The sequence below is a fragment of the Megascapheus bottae genome, chromosome 20 (genome assembly GCF_031878675.1).
Source record: "Megascapheus bottae isolate mThoBot1 chromosome 20, mThoBot2.hap1, whole genome shotgun sequence".
In the NCBI taxonomy this organism is placed as follows: domain Eukaryota; kingdom Metazoa; phylum Chordata; class Mammalia; order Rodentia; family Geomyidae; genus Megascapheus; species Megascapheus bottae.
The window spans coordinates 15,576,393-15,604,182 of NC_143528.1; the positions used below are offsets into that span (position 1 = coordinate 15,576,393).

The 27,790-nt window shown below is 34.6% G+C and overlaps 1 pseudogene; it reads left to right on the top strand.

Annotated features, from left to right (window-relative positions):
* The first annotated feature begins 7,249 nt into the window (after positions 1-7,249).
* LOC150049202 (heterogeneous nuclear ribonucleoprotein A3 pseudogene) overlaps positions 7,250-27,790 on the top strand; it is a 47,741-nt pseudogene continuing 27,200 nt past the window's right edge.

The window sequence follows — 27,790 nt, forward strand, 5'->3', positions numbered from 1 at the left end:
TTTTCTGTATTTCTACAATTAGTACTTTGCTCATTCTTTTACTTCTTTTTGTGTAATAAGTGAATTTATAATATCGTTTATTATTTATAATATATCTTTACAGTAAAAACACATTGCTATTTTGCCATTAGTATTTATTTACTCATTAATGCCAGAGTTATCAAATTTGCTTCTATTTTCAAGTAATTATTTTTTAGGTCTATCAGTGTTTTATATCCTACTATTGTTTGAAGTATTTCTTCTTCCTCTAATATTTACTTCCCTACTTCTGTTTTGTTTGAACTTTCCTGACCAGTGCTACCTTCAGCTTACAACAAAATGACACATGTCATCTCAGGTCTTGGTTGCACAACTGTCTGTGTTTTTTTCACATTATTGTGTAGTTCAATAAAACATTTTCCTGGGACCTAACTTCACATTCCAACTCTTTAAATCATTATCATTGCAAAATTCCAATTTTGAACAGAAACTACAACCTAGCTAAACTGTCTACATATTTTTGGCAAGAGTTCCATGCTTTGGGCCTTATTTTCTTTTCAGATACCATTTCCTAACCATCTTTGCTTTTCTGTGGTTATTTTGAGTTTCAGTACACTTTTACTTCTTTACATTTCCAATTGACTGGTAATCTTTTATCATATGAGTTTGGGAATCTATTCACTTCCTCTTTTTTTTTCCAGTACTAGGGCTTGAACTCAAGATCTGATCACTCAGATTGCAGTATACACCTCATGTCTAATGTCAGACTCCACAAAGATAAAATTTTATGTTGGTTTTGTTGTTTTATTAAATCTTTGAATTCATTATTTTGGTTCATTTTGAAAGGAAAAAGAAGCCAGTCTCTAAAATTCAGAGCTGCTTCATTTAGAAATAGTGATGCAAAATGAGTGCAATGGGAATAGCTATAAGGAAATGCAATGATATTACATTTATCCCTTTTAACAGATAATTCAGATCAAGTTGACACAATTAGAGTTGAAATGAAAGTAGGTAGAGGCTTAGAAATTCTATCAGTAAGATAAATGGTTTAAGCAAAGATCAATTAAGAGCCAGGTAGAGTGCTTAATGTTTAGAACAAGAGTCAGGGAATAGGCTAATAGAATAATGCTTTGAGAATCATACCATTGGTAAACAGTGATGCAAATAAGCATGCAAAGATTTAGAAAAGCTAAAAAGTTATGCTACTGATTAAGAGTCTCGTTAGAACATAAAGTTGTCATTTCTTTAAACACTTTGCTCATTGCTTCTTTCTATTTGTATCAGTTAAAGAGAAGGAAGATGTAAAGGTATCTTTGCAGTGGGTGATGGGAAACATAACCACATAAGTACTTTGAAAAGTAGTCTGAATATTACTTTAGAAGTACAAACTACAGTTGTGAATATATGAAAAGTATATGTGTTTTCTATTCACTTTCAAAAACTAAAAATAACAGTTCACTGTATAAAATAGATACAGATAGAGGTGTTAAGCATATTGACACATAAAATTGTTGTATAAGTCTTTTGGGGCAGTATGACTTTATAACTCATGGCTAATTATTTATCCAAGTGAGAATTTCTGGATTATAGAATAGTATATGTTAAATGCAGTAATCAAAAAATAGTTTGGATTTTATGACATTTTTGTATTCCCATAGGAAATTCTGAGAGTTGCTCTTGTTCTACGCTCCTTCAATTTTAGATGGTGCAATATATCAGTCTATATTTAAGCTAGAAGTGGTGCTGTGGCTCATGTGGTAGAGTGCTAGCCTTGAGAAAGTCCAAGGGCAGTGCTCTGGCCCTGAGTTCAAGCCCCAGGAATTGAAGAAAAGAAAAGGAGTCTCCTGCCAAGGCTGGCAGGTATCTAGGATTACAGGCATGAGCTATCAATACCCAGCTTATTTTTTAAACTTTTAAACAGTTTAAGAAAACTGATTGCCCTCTCTATCTTAAAATGTTTATAAGTTGGGTTCAGGCTATGGGGTGGAAGTATACAAGTATATACTAATTCTCCATCAGGCCACAATTCAAACATCTAATACACTGTTTCAATTACACAAACATATTCTTACCATCTACTGTAATGCTACCATTGGTCCAATATTCATTACCTTAGAACAATTATTGATAAAGTCCAGCTACCTATAGAACTGATTGCTTCTACAATAATTCTTTTTTTTTTTTTTTGCCAGTCCTGGGCTTGAGCTCAGCGCCTGAGCACTGTCCTTGGACTTTCTCAAGGATAGAGCTCTACCACTTGAGCCTCAGCACCACTTCCGGCTTTTTTCTATGTATGTGGTACTGAGGAATCGAACCTGGGTCTTCATGCATGCTAAGCAAGCACTTTAACCACTAGGGCAAACTCCCGGCCCAATAATTCTTTTACTTTTCTTATTTTCTATATAATATCAATTTAGTAACTAAAGAGATTTTTATTTATAAACAACAAACTCATTATAATCTGGCACGTGTTGATACTTTTAAGAAATATCATTATTCTGTTAAAAGGAAATGTCTTTTTACTGTTCAATTAGGAAAGCTGTTTTCCTCATTGTAATCTAAGTAAAGGACCTGGGTATGTATTTTATATATATAGGATGGCTTTTTGAAGTTTCTTTCATATATCAAAAACCTAAATATTACTTTATTTTAAGATCATTTCTTAATTTTTGGATCATTTCAAATTTGACTATATGTTTTCTGGATAGGAAACACTATTAAAACAAGAGATCTTAAAAATATTTTTCCAAGTATTTATCTAAGTTTCTAAGTAAAACTATTTTACACATTTCTCTAAATACATTCATTCCATCTGGAGAAAATAAGCAAAACTTTAACAACTCTAGATTTATTTAGTGCCTATTCTTTAAAGAATTCAAGCTCTACTGCAGATGAATGGATACAGAAAATGTGGTATATATACACAATGGAATTCTACATAGCCAACAGACAAGATAAAATAATGGCATTCTCAGGGAAGTGGATGAATCTAGAGCGAATCATGTTGAGTGAGACAAGTCAAGACCTAAGGATCAAAAGGTGCATGATATCCTTAATATGTGGCTATTAAATCCAAAGAGTACAAGAGCATGGACTCAATAACTACATACCCAAAGCTATGGACATGGTAATGGAAATACAAACATTACTATATAGACATAAAAAACCTATGACTCTATAGACATAATGTTTTATTTCATAAATTAATATGTTTCTATGACATACAATCCCTTAGCCTAATTAAGTTCTAAATACTAAGTCCCAGTGATTATAAATAGAGATTCCCTCCTTGAACACCTGTATGTTAAACTTGTCATTTAAAATACGATGTAAAAATCAACATTAATAAATTCTCTAAAAAAAAGAATTCAAGTTAACTTCCTCCCACAAACTTAATTCAAAAAGTCCTAATAGGTAGGTTCATGAGATATACTCTACTTTATGCTTCTTTTCTATTGTATATTATTGTCTGCGTAAAGTTACAGTTACATTCATCAGGTAGTAGGTAGATTACTTCTTGAACACTGATACCTTCTCATGTTTTTCTTCCATTTTCCCTCCCCCCATCCCCTCCCAATCATATTTTTCCTAGTCTATTTAGAATTTTAAACTTTTCATACAACAGAACTCTGCCTGCCTGCCTGACTCTAGCTATATCCTCTCAGATAGAGTGATGCTTTGATAAGATGGGAAAACCTGGTTATGTTACTCACTGAATTGCACTCTAGTGTCCTGACAGAGCACTAGAAAAATGCTTCATAAATTTTCATAAAAAAGAACTCTAACAATAATCCCTCCTTAGTGGTAAGAAAGAAGAAAGTAACAGGACACAGCACATTAGGCAATAGCAATGTCCACATGTGATTGGTTGAAAACAGATTGGAGGAAGGTTGCTTTTTGATTAATACTTAAATTCTGTTCTAATATAAATGCCAGTATTTTAAATCAAATGTATTTACAGAATAGGTCATAATCAATGTAATAAAAATGATTAAAGGGTAATGAAATACACCATTAATTAAATTTATTTGTATAACTATTTTAATAACCTCATATAACATTCTGATTTACATGTCTATACATAGACTTAATAGACTAAAATTCAAATGTAACTTAAATTTCTAAAAGTAAAGCTCACCTGAGAAAAAATATTCAATACAAACTTTTGTAGCTGAAACAAAGGGAAAAATAATCATTTTTGAGATATTAATAACATAATTCTGATAAGAACTAATATATAAGCTGGAAGAGTATAAAAACATTTAAATGCCTCAATAAGGCAGATATGGAAAAGAAATTACATAGTACTAAAATACAATGAAAACAGGAACTGAGAAGCAAAATGAAATTTGATTTTGAAGATTTCTGCCAAATTTTGGGAGAATGAAGTTTTCCCTTGTTACCATGTGGGCTAGTGGAGGAAAATTCTTTTAGTGTGTTAACAAGTAATCTAATATCACATGCCTGATAAATTTAGAAACCCATGAGCCAAAAAAAAGAGAAAAAAAAGAAACCCAAGAGCCATACTTACAGTAAAGGAATGAATGAGAAAAATAAACCCATTTTACAGAAAGGACTGTGAAAATGTCCATTTTTTTAATCAGGAGTTTAATGAAAGAAAAGAAAATCTCCCACAGGAATGTGGTTTCAAGCTGGATATCATGTAGCTTTCTGCTTGAATTCATCTTACCAATATATGTTTTTGGGAGTAATTCTTCAAAGAGAACTTATTTAAAGTACACTGAAGTCTTTCATGCTCTCTGATGACTAACAAATTTGTAAACCAGCCCAGGAATCAAAGCACCCCAGTAGACAATCCCAAGGGAAACAAACAGCTTAGACTCAAAAATTATAAAGAAAAATAAGCATCCACTCAGGCAAGAAAAGAAAATAAATTGTTTTTAAGAGACAAAGAAAAAAAGAAAGAAAGAAAGAAAGAAAGAAAGAAAGAAAGAAAGAAAGAAAGAAAGAAAGAAAGAAAGAAGGCATCAAGCATCATTGAGAAGAACTAGGGAAAAAATCATGGCAGAGAACCCTTCAAGAACTCAAATAACAGAACTGGCTGAATACTTTCTGTATCTAATGAAAGGAAAGCGGGAAACAAACCCCTGTAGAAAATAACGAAACAAACTTGAGGATGCATAACTGAACTTCTATAAATGAGACTTGATATGTAGATTATAAACAATGATAAAATAAACATAGCTTAGCTAAAGAAGTATCAGAGAGTTTTAAGAAAAAGACCTACAATGACCGAGCATGGTTGCTCACGCCTATAATCCTAGCTATTCAGGAGGCTGAAATTTGAGGATCAAGGTTCAAAGCAGCCTGGGCACAAAAGGACCTGAGACTCTTATCTCCAATTAATCTCTAGAAAATGGGAAGAAGGGCTCAAGGGTAGGGTGGTAGCCTAGAGCTGAAGAGTTCAGGGACAACACCTAGTCCAAGTTCAAGCCCCATGACCCACACAAAAAAAGAAAAGACCTACAATAATAACAATTTTTAGAAGGACTAAGATCAACATATTTTTTAAATGGATATTTAGTTTCCAGTCAGGTCTTGTATAAAGCTTGGAAGATCTCATTCAATTCCAATAGCAAGTAAAATATTGAACAAGTTAAAAAAATATTAACAATTCTCAAATTTTTCAGAGAAGCTTACTTTGGACCAGTGTTGGTACAAGACAATTTAAGATTCCTTTTTTGTTGTTGTTTTTGTATTTTCATTTCTTTTTTTTTTCTTTTTCTTTTTACCAGCCCTGGGCTTGAGCTCAGGGGCTGAGCACTGTCCTTGGACTTTCTCAAGGCTAGAGCTCTACCACTTGAGCCTCAGCACCACTTCTGTTTTTTTTCTATGTATGTGGTACCGAAGAATCGAACCCGGGTCTTCATGCATGCTAGGCAAGCACTTTAACCACTAGGCCAAACTCCCAGGCCCTTCATTTCTTTTTTTATTTAGATTTTATTATTGCAATTAATAGAGGGTTACATTATATTCTCCAGATAGAGGTGCATTATTTCACAAACATTGATACCCTTTCTCATGACATGGTCCCCATTTCCCTCCCACCCTCCCCTGGTCATCTTGATTTCCTCCCATCCCTATCCAATTTCAAATAACCAATTAAGCACATATAAAATATATCAGATAACAAGGTGAAATATTGTAACAATATGAGATAACCAAAGGATAGCAAAAGAGATGAGAAATAACATAGTACATTAAGGACAATAATCACTCATTATATGACTTTTGTTTCCTTATCCTGGAGGTTCTTACATTTAGTGTCATAGTATATGGCCTTATGTCTCTAGATTTTGTTCTATTGTAAATCTCTGCTAGGAGAAACCAAGGTTTCTACTGATTTTGACAAATGAGGGAGAATATTGGGCCTATATGTTCCTTTGAGTCTGGCTTACTTCACTTAATAGGATTTTTCCTAAGTCTTACAAATAGAGCGATGATTCATTGCAGCATAATGGTGGACAAATCTACAAGTGAAGGTAAAAAAAGAAAAGCTAATTTGAGACGATGTTGTTAAGGCTAAAGAAAGTTAAACTAGTATCAGACCATATGGTGCTGCTGGTAACCGAACACTACAACCTGGGTACTGTGCAATGAACTGAAATTTATTGGCTTACCCTTCTAGGTAGGAAGACTATAGATCGGTATGTAGCTGGCTGGGAGGGTTATAAAGGAAGTGAATTACTGTTTTGATAATAGCATTGATTCATTCGTGAGGTCAGAGTCCACATGTACTGAACACCTCTGAAGGGTCCCAGGTCCCTAGGTAGTCACAGTGAAATTGGAAGTTCAAAATGAGCTGGGGAGGAGACAAGAGCATAGAGCCCAGCAGAAGTGCACTACATCCTGATCAAGATGACGAGATCCTAACACCAATAATTCTTCAAGCATTGGAGATTGTGAGCCAACAAAAGAAAGAAACCACAAGGGAAATAAGTGAATCACTATGCTGTTGAGAGTTAATATTTATATCTACATATCTACAACCCTCTTTTGGTTATACATTTGATTTAACTGTACATTTTTAAATTGAAATGTTAATAACGGTGCTCTTAACAACTGGCTTTCACAATTCTGGGAATTTTAATAACCAATTATTACATACTGATTTGAACCAGCTCCACCATGACATCAACAGACTAGGATATGCCAGTAGAACGTGCTAAATGGATATGAAATGAAGGCACTGTTCGTAGGGAAACTGTGAGAATGGTCCAAGAAGTTGGAGCAAGGAAGAATCAGGAGGATGCATACTGCTAATCTGAGTGTGGAAACAGTTAGTGAGGAGGGGCCACAGACACTCGAGGAGACTTTCGGGCCACAGGTACAGATCAAGCACAACATCAACTCCTCCATTTCTCAGTGGGGTGCAAGAGTGCAAAACAGCCATCCCCACTTGGGATTCCAGGGTAAACAGCAGTACCAGGAGTCAACCTGATTTTAATTAGAGCCAGAAGAGATAGATAGATAGAGATATATATTTTAAAAAGCATTTGGACAAGAGGTTAAAAATCCATAATATTTGGTTAATTACTCAGCATGAGTTCCAGAAAGCCTGGGGAAGAATAAGAGAGATTAAGGCATTCTGGGAGATTTTATAAGAATACGTAGGTGCAAGGTTCTGAACTAAGTGATTCATTCTGATTTCAATTTCCTTCCGGAGACTTTCCAGGTCATGTAATAGGCCAAGTGGTTTTATGACTCAGGATGTCTGCATAAGTTTTCCTGATCGCTAAAAAGGATCTTACCACCAGCCTGGTATTTGCCATCACAGAAAGTGCATTTCTTGTCATTCTGTCTAGAGTAGTGTTGCTAGTTTTCTCCAGAATGATTACTGATACTATATAATTATTGATTCCTCTGTTATTGTCTTTCCTCTGTCACCAGATTATATAAGCTCCAGGATGAAAGAAAAACTATATTTCTTTTGTTCAGTAATGTGCCTTTAGTACTTAATCACAGTCCATATGTAATGTGAATGCTATACCAAAAGACAATATTTGAAAAAAAAGCAGAAATTAAAAATAAAGTGACAGCAAGTTTTTGCTTTGTGACTATTTTATGTTGAAGCAAGGATCTCAAAAGGAGTGGTAGGCTGAGAGAATAAAAGGAAATCCAACAAGGGTTTAGTGATAGTCTAGAGGTCTATCATCTGAGTTAACAGTAATTGTCTCAAATTAAAAGAAAAACAATGATAAAAGTAAACAACTATCTCAGGGACCCAAGTGAAGTTGTAGAAATATCGGAGGAAAAAACAACAGTGTGATAAAACAAAGAAACAAGAAACTAAGGGACTCGGAAAGAGGGTACAAACTTCTGAGGAAATTAAAATAGCCACACAACTGCAAGTAGAAATGCAGCATATGGGGGGGAGAGAGAGAGAGAGAGAAAGAGAGAGAGAGAGAAAGAGAGAGAGAGAGAGAAAGAGAGAGAGAGAGAGAGAAAGAGAGAGAGAGAGAGAGAGAGAGAGAGAGAGAGAGAGAGAGAGAGAGAGAGAGAGAGAGAGCACCGAAAGGTGTCCTTGGGTTTTATAATTTGTTACTGACTTGAAAGAAAAAGTGGTTTAGTGCTGCTAGGGGAACAAAAGCCTGGATTTTAAGAGGTTCATGAAATAAACAGGTCAGAAAATAAAAAGGTAAATAAAACCTCCCTTTTCAAGATGATGGATTATACTGTGAAAGAGAGAATCAAAGTTGCAAGCAGAAAGGTACTCAAGGACAAAGAGAGTGTTTATTTCTTCATTTGCTTTCGAGGCCATAGATTTATATACATTTGTCAGGTAAAGAGCACAATCTAAAGAGGAAAGCATGGGAAATCTAAAGGAAATGCCAGTAATTGGAGAATTCTTACTTGAAACAGGAAGAACAGAGTTGTGAGTGAGTGCTTGTATCTAGGGGCCTAGGATATTAGCTGAGTGACAATGACCTCTCCTGTTTGTAGGGGAATTTCATTAGTGTGAAGAATTTGTTTTTTTTACAGTTTATTTTTTTTAATGCTGTAATCCTGAAGTTTCTTCGTCCTTACTTTGTTCCTTTTTGTGGAGGGGAAGGGGTCAGGGGGGCTTGAACTCTGGGCCTGGGCACTGTCCCTGAGCTCTTTTTTTTTTTTTATTTTGTTTATTTGTACCCATTTCCCTCCCCCCCACACCCCCCACCCGTCTTGGTTTTCCCCCCTTCCCTATCAAATTTCAAATAACCAAATACAAATAAATTCAATATATCAGATAACAAAGTGTGAAGAATTTTTTAATGATAAAAACTAATAAGAATTTATACGAAAAGGAAGATAAAAGCTTACCATAGTCATTACAGAACACATTCCTCAAAGCACTGAGGCCATTGGAGAACATTTACTTGCAAAGGTACTAAAACCATCTGTGTATTACATCTGTTCTCTCTTGGTGTTCAGCAACCGAGGTAAAGGTCACACAATAAGATGAAAAGATTCATCCTGTAGTGGAAATCTGTAAAGCAGATGTAGAATAATTTGAGAAAAGAATTAAAGGATGTTGTGTATAAAATGATAGAAAGCTAGCAGTGTGTTGTGATCGGATTCGTCAAAATTAAAAGAAAAATATAAAGGAAACCCAGGAGAAAAGCAGATATCAGAAGATCTAAAGGCCCATTTTGAATTTGTTGATATTCAGGTATCTGTTATACAACCAAGTCAAATACATGTTGAGTATAAAGGAAGAAATATATAGAGAAATTTAATATAAATAATATATAAAATTAATTGCATTATATAGTATATGTATTTTAATATATTCTATATTTTATATGTAGACTATATATGTAAATACCGATAAATCCCTTACCATGAATAGTGTTTAAGTTCACGAAGATAATGAAGAAAGGAGAACCAAAGAGTGGATCCTGCAGCCTTACAGCAACAAGATTTTAAAGAGATGAGAAGAGATAATACAAAGTGTGACAAATCGAATCCCAAGAGGGCCGCCAAATTTCTTCCTTCAGATGTGAACACCCTCGGCTGCAGGTGGGTTTTGTAAAGATTGCAATGTACCCCTGGAACCAGGCTATCTCCAATGGCAAAGGTAAAGGGATTAATGGGTGTAATTAAGTTCTCTAATCAGAAGACTGGCAGCTTTTCAGTTTATCACAAACTTTGCTGAAGGTCAATGACCTTGAAGTTTATCACCAGCTGTACTGAGTTGTATTAGACAGAAAGTCTTGCTATAACAAAGTTGTTAATGAGATGAGAGTATATACAAACAGTCCAGAGGTGACTGAATTATGAAGACATTTGTGACATAAAAATGACAAAGAACATTCATTAGCCACAGGGAACTAGAATTGTAAATCTGTAAAGAGAATGAAGTTAAATAGCCTGTGCAGAATCTGTTGTACACAGTGCTACTGTGCATCTATGTTATGCTATCTGTATACTGCTGTTTCTACTGCGTCCATAAATAGACAGATTTGAATAAAACCTGATCCTCCATTTCAAAAAAAAAAAGGAATGTCTTGAGTTTTATATGAGAGAGCTTATAAAACAGTATAAGAAAGGCTTTGTAAACAGCACCGAGGAGACAGAAAACATGGTTTTCTTTAGATTAGAAGGGATTTTGGAAAGTAAGAATTGTCTCCAATTTTTTTGTCAGAAAGGAAAATTTAAGACAAACCGCAGGATGTCATCAAGTGGCAAATGATGAGTCTAAATGATGAGAATGAGCTTGAAAGTGAACCTGTCCCCTGTCAAGCCTCCAGATGAGAATGCAGCTCAGCCAACACTAATGTCAGCCTCTCTAGACTCTTTCTGACTGCTGAAACTGTAAGAAAAAACAGGTGTTACTTAAAGCCACAATGCTTGTATTAACTTGCTACTCAGCAATGGTAAAATGACACATGAAATAACCAGGGAAAAGTGTAAGTAAACGTTGTCCTGGAAACTGAATAAATGGCTAAACAGAAGAATAACTGTCATCAAATGCAGCATAGGAAAACATTCATATGATCAGATTTCTGTTACAATAAAAAGAAAAAAATATGAAATTGAAGATAAGAAAACATTTCAGAAACACATGAGAGTTAAGCTTATGGGAGAAAAAAATGTGGAGAATTATCTAAAGTTAATATTCAAATAAAATTAAAGTTTTTCAACCTATGCTAAATATGTAGAAGTCTGTCCACATGTACAAACATGCCCATTCTTCTGAAAAGCAGTCTTTCTGAACAAATACAAATCTTATTCTTAGGACTGCCGGCCTGTCTTCCAAAGGATTATATCCACTTTGATCTCAACTCTGTCAGGATTAAAAGGATACTTTTGCCCCTTGAGCAGTCCACAATAGCATAACATTTATGAAGCATCTGGCCATTATTAAATTTTCTTTGTGTATTTTACAGATTCTCCTGAACATACACACACAAAATGATCCCTGTAAATCCTTGTTTCTCAGCTCTAATCATGTTCCCTAGATAAAACAGAAAAATAATACTTTAGTTGTTTTTATAAATTTTACAAATTAAGGATATTAATAGAAATACTGGCTAGAATATTATTTTATGTGCAATATTCAATTATTAGAGTGCAGTGTGAGAAAGCTACACCCACACCCACCCACCCACCCATACACACACACACACACACACACACACACACACACACACAAAATTCAAAACAGAATCATTACCTGAAGACTAGCAGCACACAGCATCAATATAAAGAAATGTGTCATTCTGTACTTTTTAACTGAACTTAGGCTATTTTTTTCTAAAGTAATAAGTTTGTTGCCAAGCTTGGAGAATAATGTAGTATAAAGCTAATAACTCTTGCACTTTCCTTAGTTGACTCTTTTTAAAGATTGGTAAAAGTGTAGAGATATTGATTTAATACTCTAATAATCATCCCTTAAACAGTATTTCAGAATGTCATTATAACTGCAGGAAAAGGGAGCAAGAACAAGTTTAATGCTCTGAATACACATTTGTGTAGCACTAGTAGTAACAGTTTCTGATAATGTCCCTACATTTATAGAGCAGTCATTTGAATTTTCAGCATTGCTGGAATAGTGTTTTAGTAACAAAAAGGCCATACCAATGAGTTCTGGAATGGATGTGCATTAATGTGAATCTACCCTGGAAGAACTAACACGGTATATCCACAGGAGTCTGATGTTTAATCTAAAAAGAGAAGCAAGTGGCATCTCCATTCTGAGAACTGTTTCTCACATCAAGTTGTGTTCCCTTGGAAATAATGAAAGCCATTTTGGTGAATCTATTCCTGTGAATCAGTAAGCACATGTTTTATTGTTTCGCCTTAACAGATGAAAACAACACTTGTACATGATTTCCAGGCCATTGAAACACCATATCAGTGGAGAGGTATTTGCACTCAAGTTACTATTGCCTTCTCATAGTCATCAGTCCTCTATCATAAGAGAAAGTTGGAGCTAGTTGCACAATAAATTTTCTGAATAGAGGTTCTATAAACTAAAGTCTTTTCCTCACTTATTTTTACAGTGATTTTCACCTTACCTTAGGAGGATATAATATACCTCTCCATTGCCATTTCTTCATATGGAGAGAATGTGTTGCCTATTTTAACTTAGTGTAGTAGATGAGAACTTATGCTTTGTTTCCCTTTGGAATTCCTAAGATAAATACTATTTTGTTTAACGTTTCATGAGATGTAAAAATGGTATTTGGGTTTTCATACAGTAGATTGAATTCATGACATATAAAAACTTTAGATAGATTTTCTCTCACTACTCAACAATCATTTTAAAATTTGCAGGTGTTTATCAATCAGTCAAGGTTCTGTAAGGCAAGATGAAGATAGGGGGAGGAGGAGAAAATCTGAAAGAATTGGCTTATGCAACTGTAGGGAAGATTGGAAGTTGAAACTTCTCTACTAGTAGCTGATATTGCTAAGACCAAAAAGGTGTTGAGATGTATATGGAACTATGTATGTTTAGTAATCACAGAGTTTCAATGAATAAAATCTCCTGAATGCTCAAGCCAATGCCTGAATGCTTACCTCTCATTGGCATAAGTGTTCTCCCATCAATCCTGAAGGAAGTGTGATGCCACATTTTGTAACAGAAGAAAGTTATATCTTTCTTTTATTATAACTACAGGAAATAAATTGCCCAAATGTTGATACCACCAGAGACAGCTTCAAGTTTATACTTTTAGTAAATCTGCTGTGATACAGAGTTAATAACTCTGCAGAATCTAATAAAAGAAATGACAGAGGGAGTATCAGATTCAGAGTTGACATTGATGGTCAGAGGAAAGAACAATAATAAAATATTTTACCACCTTGGGTGATAAGCATGATGTAACATCAACACGTGTGTGTGTGTGTGTGTGTGTGTGTGTGCACATGAGCATGTATGTATCTTGAGATAACTGTCTTCTTCAAATCATCATTTGACTTTACATTCAGACTTATAATGACGCTCTAGGCAAAGAGTATCCTTTCAACTGATGTTTGTTATTGCCCAAAACAGTACATTTTCCCTGAAAAAAACACAATATTTTAGAATTAAAAACATAGTTTTAAAATAATAGCAATAATCAGTAAAAAAAAAAAGTCTACAAATAGCCACTGTGCCACAAACAGCAAAAAGCTCAGGGACAACACCCATGCCCTGGGTTCAAGCCCCAGAGCTAGCAAATGTGTGTGAGAATGTGTGTGGGGGGGGTGAAATAAGGTTTGTTGAAGCCATAACACAACTATATTTGCATGTGTGGAGATAAAGTAAACATTCCTTCATCTAACAGCCCACTCTAAAGAAGCAGGGCTGTACTGAGCAGTATATGTCTGGGAATGTTGGTGTGCACACCAGCTACAGTTGGAACTAAAAACTGGAACTTAGATATTGTAATGCTCTGACCTAATTTTTTCATAGAGCCATTTCAGGTAAGTCTGACTTGTCATTCTGGGGTTATTTATCTTTAATTGTAAGGAATTGGAAATGAAGTTATTTCTCAAGCTTTTTCTGTCTTCAAGTGCCACAGTTTCAACATCTCAGAAACCTTTATATTCCATTGAGTGAAATGTAATTATTTTTCACATCAAATGGGATGAAGAGCCATAAAATGGCTTTGAAAGATAAGAGCAAATATCTTAGACCAAATTCCAAAGCTGGTGTAATGCTCCCAGGATTTTTATATTATCCATTAGACACTATTGGTCAAGAATCTAGAAACTTCTTGTTTCATAGGAGTCAAAAATGTTTTTGAAACTTGAGGAAAAAGTAATAACTCAAAAATGCAAAACTATTAAACTAATATAATTTCTGTAGGCATAGCATTGTATTATCTTGTTAATTGTAACTTAATTATTAGTTACATATAAATTGCATTTATTTTGTGATGTGATTATATTTTAATGAGTAATATCTAATGCTTAGTTGTCCCTGAGAAATTAAAAGCATCCTGTTACTTAAATCATGCTCATATTAATGATGACTCATCAAAATTACTTTCTGCCATTTCCAAATGTTAATTTATGAGAACTGTTTAGTAGAAATGACATCTAACATGATGCCTATTGAAAGGTTGACTAGTTTTGGTTAAAATTTGCCAGACATCTAAAAGTCATGCTATAATTTTAGTGACCGAGACCTGAGGATCAAGGTTCAGAGACAACTCATGAAGAGAAATCCTCAAGACTCTTATCTCCAATTAACATGCCAAAAGACAAAACTGGAGGCACAACTCAAGTGGTTGAATGCTGAGGTGAAGTGAGAGGCCGTTAATTCAACTCTAGTACAAGCACAAAAGTACTAATAACTTCTAGACATAATCCCTACAGGCAGTTAAACAAAACTAGGTAGAGTTAAGTCATAATGGAAGTTTTATTGCAAAACTTGAACTTTTGTGGGGGAAGGATTTTGTTGTGAGGCTTGGACTCTGGGACTGGGCACTGTCCCTGAGTTCTTCAGCTCAAGGCTACTGCCGCTTTTTTAGTGGTTAATTGGAGATAAGAGTCCTCCAGCAATTCCACTACTTGGCACTTACCCAATTGTCCAGAAACAAGAACATACTAAATCCACTAGCACAACAATGTTCATTGCAGAACTATTTACTATAGCAAAGATATGGAACCAACCCAGATGCCCCTTAGTAGACGACTGGATTAACAAAATGTGGTATTTATACACAATGGAATTCTATGCTGCCACCAGAGAGAACAACATCACCTCATTTTAAAGGAAATGGAAAGACCTGGAAAAAATCATATTAAGTGAAGTAAGCCAGACTCAAAGGAACATAGGCTCGATGGTTTCCCTCATTTGTAATAATTAGTACACACCTTGGACTCTCCTAGCAGAGGATTACAATAGGGCAAAACCTAGATGCATAAGGCCATATAGGATGACACTAAATGAAAGGACCTCCAGGATATGGAAACAAGAGCCATATAATGTGTGATTATTGCTCTTAATGTACTATGCTATTTCTCATCTCTTTTGTTGTCCCTTGGTTATTCTCATATTGTTACAGTATCTTAGCTTATTATCTGATATTTTGTATATATATATATGTTTATTTGAAATAGGATAAGGAAGGGAAGAAACAAGATGAGGGGAGGGGAAGAGGGAAGGGATATCATAAAAATAAAAGAAAAAAAAGAGTGTCACGTCTTTAGTGCCCAAGCTGGCTTTGAACTGCGATCCTCAGATCTTAGCCTCCTGAATAGCTAGGATTTCAAACATGAGCCACCGTACCACACCTGTCTAACTTGAACATTTTTTATTTGCCAATATGTATTCTTTAGATATAGCCAAAAGATAGACTATTCTTATTAACAATAATCATTCCACTATACCTTTGACTGCCAGTGATGACTGAATATTGGAATTGTATAGACAGAGATATAGATTAACCAAATTATTATATAAATACGTATCCACTATATATTTTAAGTAGAATCTCTGAGCAAGACCCAGGAATTTGTTTATATTGCTATTTTTAAGCACAGGTATTTCTAATGTGCTGTCATTATGGAAAGAATCTACAAACTTCACATACCCACTTTACACTGATTCCTTTGCTTCAATATGAACTTAAATGCTGCTGCCTGTGTCATTAACAGTGCAATGTGTCAAACATGGTCAGGTTCTAAAGTGCCATTTCTAGTTACACTGCTGCCTTGTTTTAAATGGACTGTTTTTCCAATACTTTCAGCTAAAAACAATATTTTGTGTGAGTACAAGAGAAATATCAATTTCCTGCAGACACTATACCATCACCTAACAGAGCAAGAAACCAGTATTTTACTTCTTTAATGCTGACATAGCATGTAGAGAGAACATTTATCTTCCCTAAAAGTCCAGGTCAGAAGAGACAAGTATATTACCTCCTTTACTGTACTACTAAAGCAAACCAAGATCTCATCTACTTTCCTAAACCATGTCAATTTTAATGAGAAACCAGTGGAGAAACAACAACAATAAAAAAAACTTAAAACAGATGCAGAATATTTTGAACAGACTGACTCATATAGTCTATAAGCTTAAGAAATATTTTATTGTTTTCTTAATCTTCATACTCTTTAAGTATGCTTAGTAGTAGATTAAAAACATAGTATTCCAATTATAACATAAAAATAGTGAAAAAAGTAACCTGAAAAGCATTCTGTCTTTGCACTAACAGCCAGACCCTTTCCAAGCTCATTGAAATCAGTGTTTTTTTCTTTTTTCATATATTTTTATTGTAATTATTAGAAGGGTTACATTATATTCACCAAATAGAAGGTGCATTACTTCACAAACATTGATATCCTTTCTCATGTCTTGGTCCCCATTTCCCTCCCCCCCCCACCCCTCATCTTGTTTTCCCCCCTTCCCTATCCTATTTCAAATAAGCATAGATACAATATATCAAATAACAAGGTAGAAGACTGTAACAATATTAGATAACCAAGGGACAGCAAAAGAGATGAGAGATAACATAGTACACTGTTTTAAAATAAGTAAATAAATAAACAAATAAGGAGCTGGGAGTTTGGCCTCGTGTTGGAGTGCTTGCTTAACATGCACGAAGCCTCAGATTTAATTCCAGGGTACCACATACACAGCACAAAGTCCGAAGTGGTGCTATTGCTCAAGTAGTAGAGCTCTAGCCTTGAAAAAACACCCAAGGACAGAGCGCAGGCCCTGAGTTCAAGCCTCAGGACTGGCAATAAATAAATTAATTAATTAATAAGCAAGAACATGCTTGTAAGAAGGCAGAAGGACCATGAGTTTGTGTCCACCTACATAATGAGATGCCAATCTCAAAACAACAAACAGTAAAACAACAAAACAACAGTAAAGAATATTTTACTTAGTGTCTTAGGCATGCTATAAACACGAACCACAAACGGAGAGGCTAAGAACAACACAAACTTAATCTCTCCACGAATTACAAGACTCAGTTTTAAAATCAAAGGATCAGCCTCCAAACAGAGGCTCTGAGAATACGTCTGTGTGTTTGTTGACAATCTCTCGGGTTCCTTAGGTCTTTGGTGTATCCTCAGGTTCCTTGAGTGTACAACTGTAATTTCACCTACATCTTCCCTTGGTGTTACCCCTCTGTGTGATTCTGTCTTCACAACACCTTCCTGCATGCTACATTAAAATATGGGATTAGATGTGGGGCAAACTTTAGTCTAGCATGTCTGCATATTAACTTGATTATATCTGTAAAAATCCCTGTCTTCAAATAAGGTCACACTGATAAGTACTGGAGGTTAAAACTTCAACCGAATTCAACCCACAATGCCCTCTTTCATCAGTTAAGCAAGTTTTTAAATATATAACTGGCTAATTCTACATTTTACTAAAATAACTAAAAGTTATTGTTTCCCTGAATTCAGCCACCTACAAACCAGATGACCTTGAGTGAACTACTTAGGCTTGTTCAGCTTCAGTTTACTCATTTGTAGGAGACCATCTTACAGAATTCTGACAAGGATAAAATATGAAAATGTAATTTATGCCATGGAATTCTGTGCTGCCATCAGAAAGAATGACATTACCCCATCTGTAAGGAAATTGAAAGACTTGGAACAAATAATATTAAGTGAAGTAAGCCAGATCCAAAGAAACTAGGCTCAATGGTTTCCTTTATTTGTAATAATTAGTACATGTCTAGGATTTGCCTAACAGAGGATCATAATACCTCAAAAGCTATGTACATATGTCCATATAAGATGAAGCTAAGCAAAATGAATTCCAGGATAGAAAAGCAAGAGGTTTATCTTTATGATTGTCATTTTTAATGTACTATGTGAACTATTTCTTTTCTCTTTTTTCCCCTTATGGTTTATCTCATGTTACTGTATCAGAAGGTGATACTTGGTATATTGTGTGTACATTTATTTGTTTATTTTAAATAGGGAAGGGAAAGGAAAATCATGGGGAGGGAGTGAAGGGAGGGAAAATAGGAGAAAAACATGCAAGGGGTAACAATATTCAAGAAATAATGTGCCCACTACCTGGTGAACGTAACTGTAACCCCACTGTACATTACCCTGACAATAAAATTTAAAAATAAAAACAAAAAGGAAAATGTATATACTTTTATATATGATAAAGATCTAATATTAATCACTTAGTGAGATCTCAAATATCAGATCTAGTTAAAAAAATGAGTAAGTTGAAAACTTTAAAGTTTGGATAACTTGAAAATGACACGAGAACTAGGAATAGGATCTTTGAAGCAAATACTACATTTTCCTAAATCTACCTTACTTTCCACTAACTTTGTTTTGTGACTTTGGAACTGTAGAAATACTGGATTTGATTTGCATTGAGTTCTCAATGTTGTAAGTATTCATAAACCACAGTAAGAGGAATTATTTATTTTAAAATTTGCATCTTGGAAAGCAAGACGCAAACAGATATTATCCATGTGTCCTTTCAATCCAATCCTCTGTCTTCCTTTCTGTTATAAAACATACATAGTTGGTTTGTTTTTGTTTTTGTCTTTTACTTTCTTTCCAGTTTCATTTTCTTCTGTTTATAACAAAGTATCCTCAGTTCTCAATGTTTTCTTCCAATATTAAATTTTCTTCAGCTGCAAAGAAGCCTGGAGCCTCACTAACCACAAGTTCGGACAACCTTGATGGGTGAGGGAAAGGCAGTCATAATGCAAAATTTGACTTACTCAGCACTAGTTCACGTAGCAGGTTTTTAAACTCGATCACTGTCAATAGGGATTTAATCATACACGTAGGTGTAATGCCATGATATAAGTAATCCCCCACTCAATTGTTGAAAATTACAGAATAATCTAGGCAACTCAAGTGACTCAGATTTCACTCTGATGATGTCAACTTAACAGTCATCATTATCAGAAATTTCATGTTTCTGTAGATATTATAATAAAAGTGGAACCTCTTTGTTAGCCATGTTACTGGTCAGTCAGTGAAGAATAGTTTACATAAATTTCATTTTTCATTACTTAGCTCTCTTCTGAATATCTACATCAACCTTTTCATTAAATTTGCCTGAATAAATTTTATTTACAAATATTTTGAATTTATATATTTTTAAGAATTACTTTCATTTCTAAATGCAATACGAGTTATTTACTCTAAAGGAATGTAAAGATTTATTGTTGTGAATATTGCTGTGTCATAATCTAAAATTGGAAATCATTGTGAACTTACTTTGAAAAAGTGATGAACTTTGTTGTCTAATGCTATGATTTATAAATCTTTACTAAAAAAATCTTCTAGCATAACTTCCAAAACTCTATAATCAGTACTTTTCTTACTAAGCCTAAAATCACTTTTATTTTTGATGTCAGCAGTTTGTGGCATTCAAATTTTTCCAAGTATTTTAATTTCACCAAGAACATATAAAACCTGGAGAAATTGCCCTCTTACAAGTACACAGAGAATTTTCTCTGCCTTAGTAGGACTAATCCCCCTTTCCATAGATTAAATCATAGTTAAAAGCATTGTTGTAAAGTTAAATCATTTTCATGTTGTGTCATAGAAGTATTAGTACTACCAATAACTTTTTAAGATTTATAAATATTGGTGGGTGTCATCAGTTTCTCAAAATCATATCCAGATTAATTAAGCGCATTAAAAGTCAACCACTCATGTGGGTGCCAGTGGCTGTGCTAGTAATTCTAGAGACCTAGAAGACTGAGATCTGAGATTGCAGTTTGAAGGTAGCCTAAAAATCCATGTGACTCTTATCCACTTCTGGCTAGAAGTGGTAGAGCCACAGCGCCACTTCCAGTTTTCTGGTGGTTGATTGGAGATAAGAGTCTCACAGACCTCCATGCCTGGGCTGACTTTGAACAGCAATCCTCACATCTCACACTCCTCAGTAGCTAAGATTACAGGTGTCAGGCACCAATGTCCGGATATACTAATATTTTTATCTGTTCCAACTAGCAACAAATATATGTACAATGATAGCCAGGAAAAAGCAACTTCATTAGATAAAAATAAAAATCAGTCATTCAGCACGTACTTGTATTCAATTACTAGCACTACCCATGTATATGGAACACTAGTCATGTCACATGCTAGTGGTTCACACCTACAATCCAACCTACCCAGGATGAGAAATGAGGATTGCAGTTCAAAGGCAACCCAGGCAGGAAAGTCTATGAGACCCTTACCTCCAATTCATTATCAAAAAAAAAAAAGAAAAGAAAAGAAGCCAGACATGCAGCTATTGCTCAAGTGATAATAAACATATAAGCTCAGGTACAGCATACAGTCCCTGAATTCAAGCCTTAGAATACATGTACAACATCCATACACACACACCTAGTCATACCATATATGTCAGCAATGATCAGATAAAGAGTGACTACACTGTCCTCATCTCTTTATCACCACTCTTTACTTCATCTCTTATTTATCCTTTCTTCTTTCTTCTCTGCTCCCTTTTTATTTTTTAAATGTATACATGTATGATAAAACACACCCTGTAATATTTTGGCAAATTTAAATGTTGTATAATGTTCAAACAAGAGTAAATACATCTATATCCACAACATTGTTTGTGCCTACACTTTCAAAGTCCTTCCCTCTAGCTTTTTTGAGATGTCCAGTACATTATCCCTTTGTGTTGTCATCCTGCTGTGTAATAAGAGTTCAGAATTTCTTTCTCCTATCTGACCACAACTCCTGACACCATGGATCAATCTCTGCACTTCTTTGTAATGCAAAAAAAATGTTTTCCTAGAGAATAACAAGCAAAAAATACACACAAATAATAAAGTTCAGTATAATAGATTTTCACAATGAATGCATCCATGAAACAAGCCTATTTATACAATTTCATCAAACACTAAAAGTCCCTAACTACTTTCAGACAAAATTAACAATATTCAGAATCTAGTTTCAACAGAACCAGTCATATCAGTTTTTAACTATACAGAAATGGGATGATATATGGTGTATATATTTCCTACTACATAGATCCTTTAACCCAAAATTTAATGTGATCACTTTTATCTATATTATTATATGTAATTTTAAATTTTCTCTTGAAGAATAGTATGTAGTCTGGAGTGAATATGTAATGATACATCTGTTCTACTGGGCAGTTGGCTTGTCTCCAACTTAAAGTTATAATGAATAGTGTTTCTATGAACATCCTTTTAATTGTCCATTACCCTCTTTTTAACCTTTCTATACCTTCATGGTATAGCTTCTCCAGGAAAGAAGCTAACTAAATATTTCCTGAAATTAGAAAACGCATGTCTTTGCATTAAATCATTTGAAACTTCATCAGACCTGGAATGATTCCATTTTAAAAAGGGTCAAGGCCACATTTCTCTTCATCTGTCAAATGAGTGATAGAAATATTCCTCTAAATGCAGGCAAGCAAAAGATTGTGATGTCGAAAATAAAAGTAGACTAGACTAGACTGGTAATAATGGAAGCTTAGTATTACCTCCTGTCACTATAGCATTGCCTGTATCAACATAAATAGATCTTCCTTGTTAAAAATGAAATTAAAAAATAATAACAATCCTGAACAAAAGTATGTCCCATCCATGGACATAATCAGATGAAACAGTTTATAAGTCATTCCAAGTACTCAAAATTGTGACGTGTGTGAGTATTCACTGATTCTAAAATCCCTACACTTTAGGTATGTTGTTAGCTACTATATCAGCCAACTAATTTAATATCTCAGAAAAAATATTCTAAATTCCAAATTAGTGTAATTTGTCAGTAAAAATCATTTGAAACTTTCCCCATTAAATCGGTTTACTAAGTTCAGGTAAATCTTTTTGAAAATGTTCACCACGTATTCTTATTTATTAGTCACAGCAGCATCTTAGGAACAACTTTGAAAAATTATAGATTTTTAAAACTCCAAAATAGCTGTTAAAAAACCTCCACTGCTACATAAATGCAAGAAAAAAAACATTTACAAAGGAAAGGTAAATTTTTGCTTTCAATCATTTCCACCAGTAATGACTAAAGGAAAAGAAACTAAAGGAAAAATTAGGATCCCAACTTCTGAATTAGAGCAAAATTGACTGCAATTTTTTTTTACCTGTTTCCACCACTATGGACGGAAGATTGCTACCAAGCTAAGAACTCTCTTTAGAAATAATATCTGTAGGGCCGGGAGTTTGGCCTAGTGGTTAAAGTGCTTGCCTAGCATGCATGAAGACCTGGGTTCGATTCCTCGGTACCACACACACAGAAAAAAGCCAGGAGTGGTGCTGAGGCTCAAGTGTTAGAGCTCTAACCTTGAGAAAACCCAAGGACAGTGCTCAGGCCCTGAGCTCAAGCCCAGGACTGGCAAAAAAAAAAAAAAAAAGAAATAATATCTGTAAATGAAGTCCTATTACATAAAGGAGAGAAACGAGTGTCTTTAGAATTACATATTTCCAATGTTTCAAAACGCCTTAAAATAGTCAGTTTCCTACAAAGAGAAGATATTGGACAATTTTTTAGTCTTCAAACCCTCCGTCTCCACATTGCCTCCAAAGTAGATAAAAAAGGATAAGAGCCGGCTTGGAGCGTGGCCTAGTGGTAGAGTGCTCACCTGGCATGCACAAAGCCTTGCGTTTGATTCCTCGGTACCACATACACAGAGAAAGCCAGATGCGGTGTTGTTGAGCAAGGGGCAAAGTACTAGCTTTGAGCAAAAGGTGAAACGTGTCCAAGGACAATGCCCAGGCCCCAAATTCAAGTTCCAGGAATGGCAAAAAAAAAAAAAGGCAGACAAGATGTGCTACAGAAAGAACATCACAACATTAGTGAGAACCAGTGTCCAAACTCATACTTTCTGCTGTGATTTGGATACGAAGAGTCTTCTAAAAGCTAAAAGATTATAATCTTAATTGCCAAAAGATAGACTTTCCAAAAAAGATTGGATTATCAGTGATCTAATGTAATTTATGAGCCAATGTATTGATAGATTCAATGCAATATTAGGAAGTAATGGAAACTGAGGTAGATAATGGATGGAGGAAGTGCCTTTGAATGGAATATCTCATGCTGAGTCCCTTTCCTGGTTCTCTCTCCCCTCTCTGACCTTCCCCTCTCACCTCTGTTCCCCCCCCCACACTCTTATGGATGCAGACAGATTTACCTATAAGTAGGATTTCTTACATTGTGTTCTTCTATCATGATATTTTAACACCAGGCCCACAACAATAGAGCCTTCTGACAATGGACTAAAATCTCTGAAATCACGGACCAAAAGAAATCTGGTTGTTTTTCTCAGGTTATTTGTCTCTGAGTTAACACTTATCTTTTACTTTTGAGCTAAAACTGGGTGGATAGATAGATGGGTTAAGATCTCCTTTCATTTCTAAAGCAAATAAAGAAACTGTGCAATGTTCTTGTAAAGATAAAACATTTTACAAAACGGAAAAGGCACAGAAAATTACTGGCTGATAAGGAGCATAAATGTAATGTTGCCACCATTTATAGTTTCCCCAGGCTCAATCTCTGATCTTAACCCTATAAATCTCATTATTTCAATGCTGTGAGAAGCATAAAAATATAAATCAATAAAATCAGTGTTCTCATTTAGGTTTCTCATTACATCATTTATTTTTGTGTCCTTTCAGAAGGAGAAATGGGGACAGGCTCATTTTACATCAGTGACATAAAGTTAAAAGAAATGGAAGTAATTAAAGGAGAAAGACAATTCAGTGGGAGACAATAATCCCTAAAAGAAAGATAATGAATAAATACTTAAAATTCACTAGGACAATGGACCCAAGGAAGATGCCATATGTTGTGACAAAGAATTCTTTTTTTTTTTATTGTCAGGGTAATGTATTGAGGGGTAAGTTACATTCGCCAGATAGTAAGTGCATTACTTCTCACACATTGATACTCCTTCTCATATTTTTGTGACAAAGAATTCTTACAATAATGCAAAGGAGAAAGACAAAATGATAGGGACCAAAGGTACTTAAAAAGAGATTTCAGCAACCCAAACCTAGAAAGTGACAATCCTGGGAATTGAACTTAGGTATACTACTCTCATTGGTGGGCCAATAAAGAGAGAAAACTGGATGAATGCAATCATAAAATTCAATGTGCATCCTACAAACTAAAGAAAATTGAGGGAATGGATGGGATTGGAAGGGATAGGAAAAAATGATGAAAGGGATGACATTGAGCAAGATACATTGTGTTCATAAACTGCCTTGTTGAATGCGATTCCTTCAATTATTTAATGATTTTTTTAAAGAGTTAGAACCAAGGGAGAACACTGCTTGTTTTCTGTATCTCTACTTGTCCAAAACCAATTAAGAGGGGGTTCCAAAATTCAGATAAGCAAATGATTTGCACCAAAATTCCATTCCTAAACCCCTTTGTGGATATGGTACAGTCCAGTTAATTATTTTTTTCTACAAATTGCTCCTGCTTCCATAGTTTTCACTTTTGATGTTTCTAACACTTTTTGATAGAAAAAATCCAGTGACTGAATCTATAAAAACTAGTAACAATGCTATGGGGAAAATGGATATCGCTTAGGTTGGATATAAATAGCAAATCTGTAAGCAAATCATTAGGGAACATTTTCATTCCTAATTATCTCATCTTGCTGTAACAGGCACGCGCGCGCACACACACACACACACACACACACACACGCAAAACTTATGCTGCAAAGTGTGGAAGGCAATACATCAAATGAAAGAGTGCTTCACATCACAGGACACCAGAAAGTCTTGAGAAATGAATGAAAGAAGAGCACAAATTTGTGAAATTTTAAACATAGGAGATCTTCAGTTTCTGTAAAACTTTGGGGAATGAAAGAATATTCAGAAAACAAAAGATTACTTTTACAGTTTAAAACACTGAGGCATGTGAGAAATGTATACTTCATATGTTGACACTAAAAAGTTAGGTAGCATAGAGATTCAGAATATTTCCTTTATGTTTTGTGGAAGTATTAGAATGCTAGAGGAAGAATAGAAATGGGTGTTACATCTTTGACAATAAACATTTAGATCAAGATATCACCATAAAAAGATCAGATATCAGCATTCTACTGCATAACCTATAATCCAAGTTTTAGGGAAAAGAAAGACAAGATTTTGTCCTCCAAATTCAATAACTTGGGAATTAGAAAGCTCATCCTCCAGGATTAAAAACCAGAGGATGAAAAACAGCATATGAAGTTACAGTATAAACAACTGCTTTCCAGAGCACCCACGGCTGAACAGCATCCTCATAGCAATGAAAGCCAATGGAGGCTTTGTATTACTATATAGTTCTTCTTTTGAATCTATATTTAGAAACCATAAATTCCAGTTTTCAAAATGTTTCTATTCCAGGAAATCAATGGAAATAAAACCCAGTACCTACAATGGCAGCAACAGAGAAGCTCGGCAACAAAAAATGGATTTGTTATGATAAGATTTCACACATTAAAAATAATTTGTACAAAAAGCAAATCTACTCTAAGGGTACAAAATGCTAAATATTTCAAGAATTTTTGAGTGATAGCATATGATAAAGGTGTGTCTTTGTAGTGTCTTTGTAGACAATGACATTGACACAGACATATAAACATCTCTTCCTTTAACTCAATAAATGAAATAGAGGAAAGGAAACAGAATGAAAAAGAATCATAGCAACAGTGAACACAGAGTGGAGATTGATGTGCTACAAACTTTTAAAAAGTGATGTTTGAAAGCAAGAGATCCAATAAATTCTTTGAGTACCATGTATTTAAAGGATGACTGCTGGGAAGAAAGGGAGAATATGAAATATATAGAGACATTTCAAAACAGGTTTAACACCTGCTATACTCAGAGACATATATAGTAAAAGGAAAGTAAAAGAGTACTGGGGGTGGAGCTTTCACCTTATATAGGAGCAGTACTGCCAGGAAGATAACATATATCATGTGTTTCCCTCTCATTTTACGAACAATAAAGCCCCAGTTTAAAAATTAGGTACAGAAAGTTGACCCTTGCCAAAAAGCATCCCAGTATACAAAGAATATACTAAAGTATATTCTGTTTCTTTGGAGTGCCCTCTTTAGTGTAGAACTACAGAGTTGATAAAGCCGGCTTTCATCAACGATTCCTCTACAAGTACAAAAGAAAAGAATTATAACAATATAATTATGGACAATGAGAAGACACAAACGAAAAACTTCTAATCATGTGTAAAAGACCATGTTGAATTGATGTACAAACAGAAGCCAACGCCAGAAGCTAAAGGACTATTGATACTTCCTCATAAAATAGAAGATGGCTTAATTTTTTATTAGGTTTAGAGTGAAATAAAATACTTATAAGGTAAAAGAAATCAAATGACAAAAGTAGAGTTAAATAATGCACAGATTATGAAATAGAAATGTTATGAATAAAAACAGAGACACATCAATAGTTAGAGACATCGGATTTAATCTAAGACAAGAAACTAAATCCAAGACAAGAAACTAACCAATTTTCTACAACTAGAAGGATTTACAAAAATAAGACAAAGATGAAAGTTATACCACATGAAGAAGTGATGCTGGCAATAGCTTCTATTAAACACCCCTGAAGAAGTGAAACTGGGCACCAACAGCTAGCTGTTGGTGGATCTTACTTCAAAGTCAGTCTGAACAGAAAGTCTACAAGATTCCCATCTAAAAAGTAACAATCAAAAAGCTACATTAGAGGCATGGTTTAAGTAATAATGCATCAGCCAAGCAAGCAAACCAAGAGGATGTTTAACCATTGTACTATAAATAATAAATAAATAAAGAGTAGAGTCGAAGAAACAATCCAATGTGCATATCACACAGAATTGCCGGCAAGGTCGCAGATGATCCAAGTCTACTGCTTTGAACCTATGAATGAGAAAAGTCTCATAAAACACAAGAGTATTGTGAAGACAGAAAGAGAAGGAAAGCACTGGGAATCAGAAAAGAGTTGCAGATGGTAGGGTAGCAACAGAGAAATGATTGTAAACAGTTCTAAGCCCCAGGACTGTTTCCCAGGAGGAGAGGAAGCCAAAGATTCCATTACAACATCACGGATGATTAACACAATCAATGACTTAGTCTCAGATGTGCAAATCACAGTGCATAAACACAAGAAAAATGACTGCTCCAAAAACTCAGCAATTCCTCTGTTACAAACATGAATGAAAGTGATATAGGTGAAGCATCAGACCATCTCAAAAAAATTTATTTGACTTGAATAACGTAGAGACAATGAAGCACAGTGAAGACATAGCATTCTAGGGAACGTCAAATTAGAGGTTTGAAAAATAGAAAATTGCAAAAGTAATTTTTTAAATAAAAAGACCTCTTTTGAGAATCTTTCAGTAAAGTACACCAATTGCAGAGAGAATATGAGGATACCAGGTG